We start from the raw sequence: 13,939 nt of genomic DNA, 5'->3' as shown, positions 1-13,939 counted from the left end.
CAAATGGAACAAATGAACTCAAGATTTTTGTTGAAAAATATTCATTTACCATACTATTGGGCTTTAAAAAAACTATGGTCAAGATTTTAAAATGTGATTTGAGTATCCAACTTAAAACACCGAATAGGGCTCAATTTTCAGAGAAATGGGGTTTGGTACTTTGAGAAAATCAGAGCCTTTCAAGGTGTCTCAAGGTAGCTATTCCGAATCACTGTCACTTTTGAAAAATCTTAGCCCATACTTTTATTTTACAGTCAAACTAGCCACAAGTTTCAATGAACTAAATAATCTTAACCTGAGCTCTTCTATGATGCCCAGGTCCGTTGCCCATTCTAATGGTAATAGTAAATATTGGAAAAAGAGGAGGAAACTCTAAAAGAAATATAAGAATCCCTAACAAAGATGCTCCTGAATGCAGTAATATAATTGTCATTTTCAATGGGTAGTCTTGAAAATATCCTTGGAGAAAACTTTCAGGAATTCATCAAAACATAACCTGTTTCCTCAGTCCATCTCTCTTATGAGACATAAGCCTCTGAATAGAAAATATTGACTAACTCCCACATCTTGTCTGGTGAGATCTAATGGACAATCCTTCCAGCTGTATCCAGAGCCAGGGAATATTTTTCCAGCTTTGCAAGCGAGAGGTCAGTACAGATTCTTCTTCAACCACTCATAATGTAAATGATCAACTAAGGTGTAATTAAGTCTAAAAGGGAAACCAAGCATTTTTCTTATTCAAATTCTTGACCAGGTCTTAAGGCATATGGGTTTGAAATGTCATTTAAAAATGTATTATAGGTCAATAGACTAATAGGTTCACCTCTAATCTTTCTTCTGGCCTCTCTGCCATTGAATTTATATATATGTAATAGTATTGACATGAGTCAGAGTTCTGCTATCACACTCAAAGCATCATTACTGTGAAGCCCTTATAAAGAAAGGATATAATCCTTGATCACTCTGTTTGTAAAGGAAGCATGATTTGGAACAGTAGCTACTCCATAACACACTCGAGAAATGACTCTACCTCCCTCTTTTGCACTGTGTAGTTCTCAAGAACTTTTCTTTCTGATTTGTCCTGGTCTTCATTTTCTACTATTCCTGGGAAACAAGGTGTATTTATGACCTTGTCACTTCTGTCATCAGATTCCATAATACTGTCCAAGCTGATGTCTTCATAGAAGAAGAGAAGGAAGAGGGCAATTTACATTTCTGTAACCGGGATGTGACCTGTTGGTGAAAATGCACCTGAAAGCAACTTACCTTCACGCAGCCCAGAGTCCACCTACCATTAGTTCTACCCCAACAGTGATTCATAATGAAGACTCTTTTTTTGTTTTTTAAAGCTTTCTCTCTCCTTTCTTTCCCCTTTCGTCCTATACCTTGTAAAGCACTTAAAAACGTTTTTGTAAAAATAATAAATAATTGCACAACAAGAAGCAAGAGATCAGATTTTTTTTCACTTAAACTTGTCTAAGTTTTTAGATTGGGATTTTCAAAGGAACCCAAGGGAATTAGGCATCCAGCTCCCATTTAATTCAGTGAGACTTGGGCACCAAATTCCCCTGGTCTCTTTTGAAAATTCCAATCATAATTCTCTTCAAATAGACGGTGAATGATATGAAAGATAGACACCTTCTCTTTCCTTTAAGGATTTCTGTATATCAACCTTTTCTCCCATTTTTTTCATATTGTCTGGGTGATTTGCAAAATAAAACGAGGTAAAGAATCTGTAATGCTTATTGCATCATTATTGGTCTCACAGGCCATCATCACACACGATCATGAAGACGTGTTTGTGGAAAAACTTCAACATTTCATTCTGACTTTGGCAGGTTGAAACTAATAGTTTAGAATCTAAGAGAACGGAGCCGGAAACAACTCTGTTAAACAGTGGTAAACATTCTGCAACCAGAACATACAAGAGGATTTGGAGTACTTGGCTTCCAAAGTACACAGACCTTTACCAAAATAGACTTCAAATCAAATATCCTCAGTTGTCCAGAGGTCCAGATCTCTTTATTCCATGTTATTTCTGGTATCAATACTTTTACACCTACTTCTGCACCCTTGCATTTCCTCAAAGCTATGTGGTGTTAAGGTGCAGTCGTCAACCCCAGAAGTGTTTGTATTTCACTTAAGCTATATGTATCTATATCAAAATTAGTTTTTACGAGTGATTTGTGAATCCTTTGCATGAAAAGTCCATAAATAACATTTGAGAAGAAAATCCTAGATGCTAGAATAGATTGTTTTAAAGGTGAAGACAAGAACTAACAACCACTACGTATTCTGGAAAGCAGTTTTGTCTTTGCTTAAGATTAAAGGTCAGGGCTCAGAGTTTTTCTAGCAATAGTTGATGACATCATTTACACCTACAGCTGAGAGCTGCACCGTCAAAATCACAGATAAAAACTATTGGAGTAAATGTTGTCCTTCATCAATTCTGAAGCTGATGTAAAATTCCATTCTTGTTTCCTATTTTAAACTAGTTAGGGTCAGAAGTCTTTGGAGAGCATGAGCCCTCCTTCCAGTGTTTATTAAATCATCCCTTTTATATTAATGTATGGCAGATACTGACTCACTGAAAAGTATTCCAAGCAAAGAGATGTTAAATGGGACTCTGATACTCTATGAAATGGACCAGAATGGAAACAAGGAAATATTAGAATTTTACCTCAATTCTGGGTATTCTGCAGGGCACCAATGTCGTCTAGGTCATAAGTCCTGCACTAACTGGTCTTAAACTGGTGTCTCTAACAATATGCTTCCCTGTGCTTTTCACTAGTCAACTAAGAAGGCAAATGTTGCATGCCCAATAAATACTTCCTTAACTATGTACTTTGCATACGGTGAAAAAAAATTGCTCTTACTCATTCTAAGATTTAACTATAAAACACATTTATTTTCTATAGAACAAGGAAACATGCATCTCCTCTGTGGTGTGCTATTTCTGTGCCAAATTTAATCTTCTGAAACTTTATTCCTTTCAACTGTAGGACTGCTCAATAAAAATTGCAGGAATATTTTCATGTATGGAAAAGTATGTCTGTTTTCTAGTTCCTTGTACTTGGAAACAGCCAAACTGTATTTCCTGAAATCTGCAAAATCTTATCTCTCTTCTCTCTCTCTCTCTCCACCCTCACCCCAAAAAAGTGGGCAGACACAAAGAATGGAACATTTCAGCCTGATGGGGTTAAAGTTCCTGAAAGTTGAGTGACTGGAAACAAGGGATTAGAATGGAAAACAAAACAGAACAAAAACAGACTCCAAGGAGAAACTGCTGAACTTGAAGTAATATGCAAATTAGACACCATCAATTTAGGCTTAAATAGAGACTGGGAATGACTGAGCCATTACACACATTGAATCTATTTCCCCATGTTAAGTATTCTCACACCTCTTGTCAAACTGTCTGTAATGGGCTATCTTGATTATCACTACAAACGTTTTTTCTCTTAATTAATTAGCCTCTTAGAGTTGGTAGGACAACTCCCACCTTTTCATGTTCTCTGTATGTATATATATCTCCTCACTATATGTTTCATTCTATGCATCTGATGAAGTGGCCTGTAGCCCACAAACGCTTATGCTCAAATAAATTTGTTAGTCTCTAGGGTGCCACAAGTACTCCTGTTCTTTTTGTGGATACAGACTAACACGGCTGCTACTCTGAAACCTGTCAGAATGGAAACAGTTATCCAACTTTAACTGTAGCAGTGGCTGCTGCTGCTCCATTAAACCTACTAAAATTTGGGGAATTAACAATCCAGTGTCTGTGGTAACTTTTAACTCTGTCTCATTAGAGATATGCTTTGATAGATATTTAATTGCATTCACAAAACACTTAGCAATGTGTCATACAAATGATCATGTATATCTTAAAATATGGTTTAACAATGCTAATGGTGCATTGTTATAGATTGATGAATGAATTTATATGTCCTGTTTTTATAAAGCCATAGCTAAACTGACAGTGGTTAACAATAAAATGTTATAATTACAGGTACTTGAGTAACTAAGTTCACAAATAGTAATTTTTAATAGTATCTGCTGGAAGTTTAAAAAAATTACTACCCATCCTAAGTTTTGGTGATATATTGGCCAGTTTATCATTATGTAGTAATGTAAATTGACGTTTGATTATCATACAGATGTGCTTGTGCATATATGTGCATACATTAAGCTCACAAGCAAAAACGGTTTAAAAATAAGCTTTATGCTTGAAAGTGTGTTTTCAGTGGAATCTAGCTAAAACATCAAGAATTGTAACTTTGTTTATGAAACCTTATATAACTGCAGAAGACAAAATCCTAAACAGTAAATCTGGAAATGAATAGTTAAGGGATTTACTACTTTACTTAACTCATCTTTATCGCACCTAACTTATATTGTGCACCCAACCTTAATTTTGATCCATAACATTGTAAAAATATATTTAAAGTTCAAAATTCCTATATTAATAGTACTATATCGTATTCAGAGGATCAATTTCCAATTCACTATAACATTAACATACCCACTGTTACTCACTACCAAAATCCCTACCCGCTAGGTACTACACAAAATAGAGATAAAAATATAGACTTACAGCTTTTATGTCAATGTGTGTGTAAAATCTATGTGTTTGGCTTAACTGGTAGACATTTACCTCCTTGAGCCAGGAATTCTGATATACCCAACATTCCACTCCTGTCTAATAAACAGTTGTATAAATTGCTGGCCATCTATGTCTTCTAGTAGCTGGTCTACAAACCCACTGCCAGTTATTTCTTTAGAGCAATTGGTAGAACTCTATCCTATGAATCTGAAGGTGTGGCGTCAAACCCTGTTTGTGATACATGCTGGAAAAAATAGTATGCAATCAAATAATTAGAGACTATTATAATGCATATTCTCAAGAGAGCAGAATTAAGGTTACATAGGTAACCTTAATTTTGGTATTTCCCATCTTTGAGTGCCTGACTTTGCAATCTTAATATTCTTAACATATTTTGTGTTTGAAATATATCCAGGGGATCCCCTCTGATTAGCATTTATTTGGAAACAGTAGAAAGATAGGTTCTGTGCATCACCACTAGGTGGATTATCTGTGCCTTGGATTTTTCTGTTCTTGTTATCTTGACATCTGGTAAATTGCTCAATCAGACACAATTTTCCTATCATATATAGTTTATTAATGAACTAAAATGAATAATCACAATTATGTAATATTAAACAAATCAAATAAATCTAATTATCTGTTTATCTAATTAAACAATGCCAAATAGGATAACAATTGCTTGTAACTCTTTTAATCTTGTAAAATGGCAGTCTTTGTTTAGCTGTCAGTCACAAAATAGGAGGGCATTTCCACTCTCAGTCCCAATTTATATGATTTTATGTTTGTCAAAAGACTCACACCGTGAAGATCAATTCACTTCCATGTTAAACATAAAACAATTAAGGTAAAGAGAACAGTTCATCAGGATTTAAGCACATAATCTTAATCCATAAAATTTACATGTGAGATCAGGTTTTTTTTTTTTTTTAAATTAGAAAAGGTACTTAATTTAATTTTTGTTTCTGTGGCTGACTTTAGAAGTTGTCCCTATGTGGGTTTACAAATAATCACACACTCTCTTACTTAACTGTGCCTAATAAGGAGAGAACACCAGACCACCTAGGAGTGTTGTCCTGCTGGAAAAAATAAAATCAAAACGTGTGAAACTTATAGAAGATGATTTACATTGTTATGGTTTCATGCATCTTCAGGAAGCTAATAATGATTAGCTGGTAACATTTTCAGCACAGCTTGTTAATGTTGATGGGAAATATTAGAAGCTGATTCCTCGTGGTTATCAAGTCTTAGATTTTACAAGTTATTGGACTCCTGCCCCTTGGTTGGTTGCCAAGCAGGGAATGGAGAAAACATAGGTCTTCTTGGCCAGCATGGACTGGCGTCATATAGCCAGAAGCAATATAGTCTCCTTTTCTTCCAAGTCTTAAAGATGACAGCCTGGCTGGCTCCTCCTCACAAAAACCTATCCTTAGAAGTTCTTTGGCAAGTCAGAATGTGGCACTGTCACTCTGAAGTCACTGACATCACCCAGTGAGGATTGATTGGGTCAACTTTATGCAAATGAAGAGCTTTCCCATTACAGTAAATGTTGGCTTGGAAAGTCCCACAATTAGTTTATTTTATTTTGGAAATAAATGGGCAGACAGTCATTCTACAGAACAAAAAAGTAGCTTAAAAGTCTCATAAAGTAGCTTAAAATTTTCAAAAATAACTTCAGTGCAAAGTTGATCTTAAGTTAGAATTAAAATTATTCTTCAGACCTACTGGACCTTCCTTATTTCACAGTTGCTGCTGGCAGTTTAACTTTAGACAGCATTTTTTATTCAAAAATCTGGGTGAAAGGTAAAACTATAACTGTAAAAAATAGTCTTTTTAAACAAAATTCCCAGTTGTTGGTACAGTAGTTATATAGGCTCTGTTGTGATTACAAGTGGATGCCTTGACATATTGCTAATGGTCTGTGAAGATCACCAGTTTGAATCCAGCTTGGCTCTGTAGGGACTGAAAGTTACCGTATAATGGATGTTGTGTGACTCTGTGTTCCAACTCCTAAATCATAAACTCATCATTGTGCTTTTTACTGACAGATTCAGATAAGCCAGGAACTGCATGGGCAGCTATTTACCTGTAAAGAAAGTAGCTCCAGATCAGATTGAGGCATGTTAGCAGGGCAATGTATATGAGACGCTTACCCTGCCACTGTGCTATAGATAAGCGGAGGTCTTCATTTACCAGGGCTGGAAACTTGTAGCAGTGCTAAATCTATATACATTTTTTAAGATGAAGTTTATAGTTCTATGCACAATATTGGTAAATATACACATTATTTAATGGACTGATTTACATGAAGTGTTTGTGTGACCATGACTAAGTGTCCCTAACGTTTTCCCCAAAATGTGGCAACCCGAAATGGCAAGTTGCTCTAAAAAGTGTGTGTACATTAAAGAGGTGACTGTAGTGACTCCATAATGAAGTCTGCAATGAGATTTGAAATGGTAGGGGAGATTAAATCCATTTTCTTGTATGTTCGGTATTTCACTACTGAGCTTGGTGTCAACACCCCTTCCTAGACTTAAGATAGAATTTTCAGGAAAGTTAAAAGTAAATCTGTTCACTAGCTCATGTTGGCAATCAAAAATTATTTCTTTTTTTGAAATTTAAACGTGCAGTCTCAGCTCCTTTTCCGTTTCCTCTAAGTCAGTGCTTCCCAACCTTTTCTCTGCCATGGCACACCTTGAGCTCCATGGGCTCGTCCTCATTCTGGCTGGCGGCTGACAGTGGATAGGGGAGGGGCAGAGGAGGCGACCCGTTGCTCACACAGGAGGGGAGGGGGGAAGAGAGGGAGCTTGAGCTCTGATTGCTCTGCCCCTGGAGGAGCTGGGGCAGTGAGGCAGCTTCCCCCCCACCCCCCTTTGTTCTCACTTGCAGTTTTTCAAAAAATTCTGCAGAACACCTGTTTGGACGTGACGGCACACCAGTGTGCCTCGGCACACCAGTTGGGAAACATTGCTCTAAGTATGATAAGTGTCTTGGATGTGACACTTAAAACTTCAGGTCCATGTATCTCTTTTAGATACAAACTAATTATGACAGGATCCCCGAGGTGCACCCAGGGACTGTGGGACTGCTGTGCCCCCTTAACTCTTTCCAGTCTGGGCTGTGTCTCATTGCCTTGCTAGTGACAAGCAGCAAGCCCCTCCAGGCGCTATGATCACTCAGCACAACTGCATGTAGAGCCCCCCCACCCCAGCTAGGTTACATGAATCCTCCCTGAGCCACTCATGAATCTCACAGAGAAAGGCACCAGCCAAATCCCCCCAGCTCCTAGCACTGCCTCAGAATATATCATCTTGCATTGCTCAAGATGAGCAGTACAAATTTATTAATTGGTTCACCACTTCATCAGTGGAAAGTGGATATATATACCAGCCTTTGCAAACCTGAGCACATTTGCCACACACTTCAGGCAAACTCACTGGTAAAGATAAACCGTAAAATAAGCTTATTGACTACAAACGATAGATTTTAAGTGATAGGCAAAAAGTCAGTTAGTTACCAAAATAAAATAAAATATAAGCACACAGTCTAAATTCTCAAGTCTATTAGATTGGGCAACATCTAGATTAAGCAGTTTTTCTCACCCCACTGGATATTGCAGTTCATAGTACACAGATTTCACCCTTGAAACCTGGGCCAGTCTCCTCTGTTGGAGTCTTAAGTCTTCTCAGTGTCCTTGTTGCTTGCAGCATAGGTGGGGGCAGGGGAGGCCAAGCATGTGGCCGCTGTCTTCTGTTTTATACCCTTAGTCCATCTGCTTGTAGAACACAAGTACAGGCATGTCTCATGGGCATTGCTGAGTCTCCAGGCAAGGTTGAGCAATTCTCCTGGTGTGGTCTCATGCAGGTGAGTCATTGCATTGTAGCTCCCTTGCTGGACAATTGCTGGTGATGTCTGTTCAACAGCACCTACCTTGCTGTTGGTTACCTCCCTTGTCAATCTGGGTGCCTCCCAAACCCACAGCATATTTTAGTGAAAACCATACAACACAATTTTTATAATTTCAAATGCATTGGCAATACACATATTTAGATTTGATCTGCTGAAAGACACTATTCTAACCTTTCTCCTGATATCTCACATGGCATGCTTTATATGCAATATCACAATTATATACAGATGAGGAATGTGGGGGTTAACAAGACGCTCCCCCAATGTATAGTAGGTCACACTAATTTTATTTAACTATTAGATATTTGCATTGTTTGGTTTCAGATTGAAAACATGTAATAAATGTTATGGTATTAATCATGGTCAGTTATTTTAGTTATGCTTAATGCATTTTCACTAGTGACTTTTTTCTATATCTTAATGTCAAACAGTAAAAATTCAGTTTTCATCTAAAGAATAGCTAACTCTTTAGGATATCTTTTGAAGACTTCCGTGTGCAGTATTAATATAATAACTTATCTCCACAGTTGCCTCATTCTGGGAACCTATTTGTACGTGGGAGAGATCCTATTCCCAATTTCAGGCTCTTTATCAGACCTATTAAAATTAATTATCCATATTAAGAAATATGCTGGAATATTTAATTTACAATCTTAACAGGATCATTTAATTACGCATCCAGTATAATACAGATGTTTGTAACGTAGTGCCTGACAAAATTAATTTTTATGTTTCCATTCAGCTGAAAATGTGAATCTTGATTTATTCAGACTGCTGAATACAGGGGGAAAAAATCCCAAATTTGACTCTTTTGTCCTTTCTGTGTGAGGAGGTCAATTAGAAGAAATTGAGGTTATTTGAGTTCACCAGTTGTAATTATCAGATTTTAGCCGATGAACTAATATCAACTGTTATATTTGTGCATATGTACAAGAGAATTATAGTTAAGATTGAGATGGTAAATTTTAACTCCTCAAGAGAAACAATAGGTGAAAGTAAAGTTTTTTTAATAGACAGGTATTCTTCCAGGGCATAAACCTTGCCCAAACTACACAGAAGTTGCTATAGACCTAGGTAATGGAGGCTGAGCAAATATGGGTAAGGGAACTGCAGGGCATTCACTGTAGGAGGAAGAAAGAGAAAATGTTTGTTACAGTGGGTCATTTGTATCACAACATAGCAAGGAGATGTCTAATTTTTTAAATTTAATTTTCAGATTAAATCTTCAATTACATCTCAGTTTTTCACAGTAACGTTAAATTAAGTTGCCATAAGAAAGTTTTACTGATGGAGTACATTTTTGTCTAACATAGATTGCTCTGACCTCAGAACACTTACAAAATTGGATTTTTTTAATTCTTCAACAAAAAAGGAAAAGTGACAGTTCATGCTAGTAATTTTTTTTTTTTTTCAAATTTAGCTATTTCCAACATGAAGTTGGCCCATTGTTCATTGCTTGGTATTATTCTGGGCTTTGGGATTAGCTGTTTTCTTTCTAAAGCAGCTCTGACTTCTGAGTTGGCTCCAGGACGGTCTCTGCAGCCTGTATGATTGAGAGCCACATGTTCCGGATGATCTGTCATCTATTGGTTGCATTTAACATGGCTATTATTGAGGATGTGTATGATTCTCTGTTCTTTGGATCTGATCCCTGACCCTCTTGGTTGCTTAAAAGAAAGTAAGTGGTTGTTTTGCCCTTCATAGGAATTATCAATACCTTGCTGAAGGAGTGAAAGGTCTGGACTATTCTTAAACAGGCAACTTCAAGAACTCAGTTTATGCTAAATAAACAGAACGTTTCTAATCTTTGGGAGGGGATTAAGCCCCAAGGAGTCTTATGCATCTAATAGACTTAAAATAGTAGCATATGTATAGCACACCCATCAGTCTCTTAAGTTGTTGCTGGTTATTCAGCATCATGGAGTTCTGTGTATAGATTTGGAAAAGTGATGACAGTACTTTTGAGAAGGGGTGGGTGTGTGTGTGGGTGTGTGGTGTTCAGTGAAATTCCAAGTGATAATAATTTTGGCTATTGTAGAGATTACTTTTAACTAACAGATTACTAAATGGTATGTAACTGAATATTGAGTACATTTTACCTAGAGAGAGCTTTGGAATTTTCCCATCCTGTAGATGTGTCTTTTGAAGATGGGATTTGTTTGGAATTGGGAACAGGGATAATACTAAACAAATAATTCAGCTTAGTAACAATGATCATTTGGATGATCCTTTTGGATGATGCTTTTCCACAGTGAGTTGCACACATTTTTCCTTGTGAACATTAATTTTTATCTTGTCCAGAAAATAGCAGTGGGGGAGGAGGTTAAACTGATTAGGCTTTTCAGATCTGGTAAAAGTTAGATTTCATGATAATACAGGCCTGTTGGCAGTCAACTATTTAACGTGCCAAATACTGTAATTGTAATTTTTGGCAGAATTGAAACACTGACATTTCTCCTGGCTTGCCCCTATTTACTTCTTAGCCTGTTGCATCAGGGAAGACCTTTTAGGCTGGCCTGTTGTTTCCTTAATCTGTCTGTGATTGAGATGAGCCACAGTACATAATTGCTACAGCCATTCAGTGGTTGATTACGTAGGTATACCATTGTTAAAATGATTGAACATTTTCTAACCATAATTGAGTTCACCTTCCAGCGGCTTTGAACAACATCTGTTTTTTCATGTATTAAAATGGGATCATCATTCCCTTTTCCCCCACAATATATCATTAAACTTTATCTCCTGTTGAGAAGTATCATTTAAAAAGGTAAGTGAGAGACCATGCAGAGTAAGGTGGAGAGGTTTCCTTCAGTGCCAAATGCTTCTAATAACTGTTTTGAAAACTGAATGAATTTCATATTTTCAAACTCAATATTTTTATTTTGAAAGTTCACTTTAATACATACTTTGTAAAAATTTACAAAGGACAGTGTTATTCAATCCATGACTCATATAAAACACATTGGTTTCTGCTGGCTGGCAAAGAGAGGGAAGAAGCAAGACATCACTGCTTTCTGTTAGCAGGTGAAATTAGAATTTTTGAGAAACTGCATTTCTTATCATCTGTTGGAACTCCATCCTTTTCCATGAGGTGTTGGGTAAACTGCTTTCTGTTGTTACATGCAACAGTCTCCTCATTTGATGAGCTGAGGTGGAGACAACCATCCATTTCACACTCTGAGCCACAAGTTAAAGGGAATCTCTGTATGTTTTCATTTTAAACAATCAGGAGCCTGGAATTTCTCACAGAGTATCTATGCAAAGATAAAATGACCAGAACAAAAGTTCATTATTATACTTAGGACTCTAGATATAACTCTAATATCAAGCAACTTCAAAGTGTGGGGAGAGCAAACAATCATTTGAAAGGCTAAAAGTTTGTATATTGGGTTTGAAATCTAATCTTAAATTTACCCTTCTATTTCTACAAGATCAATAAAAAATAATAATTAAAATATGCACACAATGTTAAAATAAAATTATATTTCCTTTAATACAGTGTTTCCAAAGTGTTTTGCATGTACCCTTGTAGATTTGTGAAGTACTAGCTGGAGATGAGGGAGTATGGACTGACCTCTCAATTGTACTCCCGAGTCCCATATTTCATTTTCAGTCCCAGATTTCATAGTCCTTAAAAACAAATAAAGTTAGTTTCTGGCTGTTCTGGTTGCTAAGAAAGCCTTCAAAATGAGACATTTTTGTAACAAATGCAGGGATCTCTGCCTGAGTTTGCAGAGAGCCTGAAATGAAACTTTGAGGTGTGAACTGCCCTATTCTTTTCTATCAGTGCTAACTCAGATGCCAGTAATAGTAGTTTAAATGTCAGCATTGTTAATAATGTTACTGCTTATTAAAACATGTAAGAAAGGAGAAAACTATATGTATGAAAATCTGAGTGCTTGCTAAACAACAAGCTCTTTCATCCTACCGCTAACTAATTTAAAAGTACATTGGGTTGTTTGGTATAAAGAAAAAATTTCCACTTAGATGTAACAAATATAAAACAATCACTAATAAGTAAAACTATTGGAAACTTGAAAATCTTCTTCCACTTTAAATAATAAATAATTTTATGCAAGCGTTTCGTAACATCCCATATTGAATATACTTTATTCTTTAATTAAACATGTAAAGATGTATTTTAAGATGTAGCTTAATTTAATAAAAAATCTAAATTATGGGTATGTTTTTAACATATGGTAGGACTGAAGGGAGCACAGTAGTTTTCATTTTCCTGAAACTTTCAGAAGTTTGACAAATGCTCTTTATTAATATAGATCAACAATTTGCATATTTCTGCATAAATATGATAACTTGGCACATAACACATATGAAGTCAAATAATGCTCCCTGGAATTACTATCCGTGAAGTGATATTTAACACTTTCCTTAAAAGACTTTGGGCCCTTAGAAACCCACGTTACAACAAGTGTAGCATCAACTCCCTGCTGTTCACACTGACAGAGCCTCTTTATGGGCTGGCATAGAGTCCACCCATGATGCATAAACCCCATCTGTCAATGAGTCAGAATAGCTTTTGTTAACACAGTCAGGAAACTGGACTCAATAGTACATAGTCATAATCAGTCAAAATGAAACAATGTAACTTGATTTTTTTTTTTTTTGCATTTTATTAGAAAATGTCTTTTACACTAAATTTTCATAGAGTAATCATGATTTTTTTTTTAAACTTGCTTAATTTCAGGAGTTTTGCCAGCTTAATTTTTATTCATTGGGGGGGAAAACCCCTACAAATATTTTTTTCTTAGCTCTGGTATTACTGCTTGTCCTATTAGTGAATAATTCTCTGTATAGACACCAGAATAGCTCATGGCCCTAGTTGAAGGGTGGAAGGGTTCCAGAGCTCGTGCGCCAGCCCAAGCTCGGAAGTCTCCACAGCAGTGAAACAGCCCAAGCCCTGTGAGCCCGAGTCGGCTGGTATGGGCCAGGCATGAGATTTTCTTTGCAGTGCAGACATACCCTCAGAGGTCGGGGCAAAGCATCTACTACTGTGTGGATTCTCCCTTCCCACTCCCATCAATGGGGGTGCCACTACTGGAATACTGCATCCAGTTCTGCTGTTTACATTTTAAAAAGGATGTTGAAAAATTGAAGAGGGTGCAGAGAAGAGAGAGAAACAATTTGAGGCCTGGAAAAGTGCCTTACTGTGAGAGACTTAAGCTCAATCTGGTTAATTTATCATAAAGAAAATGAGAGGTGATATGAGGTGTAGGTGGGTAAGTTTTTGTGCCGGAGGTCAGACTACATGATCATGATGGTCCCTTCTGACTTTAAAGTCTATGATTAGTGTATAAGTATTTTCACAGGGAGACTATAAAGCACTACAGGGTTCTTTAGTGTAGCAGAGAAAGGCATAACAAGAACCAATGGCTGGAAGTTAAAGCCATACAAATACAAATTAGAAAT

The 13,939-nt window shown here is 36.7% G+C and overlaps 1 protein-coding gene across 5 annotated transcripts in view; it reads left to right on the top strand.

Moving 5' to 3' along the window:
• The window catches only part of LOC112119096 (polypyrimidine tract-binding protein 2), an 80,642-nt gene that overhangs the window by 22,482 nt on the left and 44,221 nt on the right, over positions 1-13,939 (top strand). The window lies entirely within an intron of this gene.

Source organism: Terrapene carolina, unplaced genomic scaffold (assembly GCF_002925995.2).
Source record: "Terrapene carolina triunguis isolate 2854851 unplaced genomic scaffold, T_m_triunguis-2.0 Scaffold210, whole genome shotgun sequence".
Taxonomy (NCBI): domain Eukaryota; kingdom Metazoa; phylum Chordata; order Testudines; family Emydidae; genus Terrapene; species Terrapene triunguis.
The sequence above is the reverse complement of the archived record's forward strand: the minus strand, read 5'-3'. Positions and strand labels throughout refer to the sequence as shown.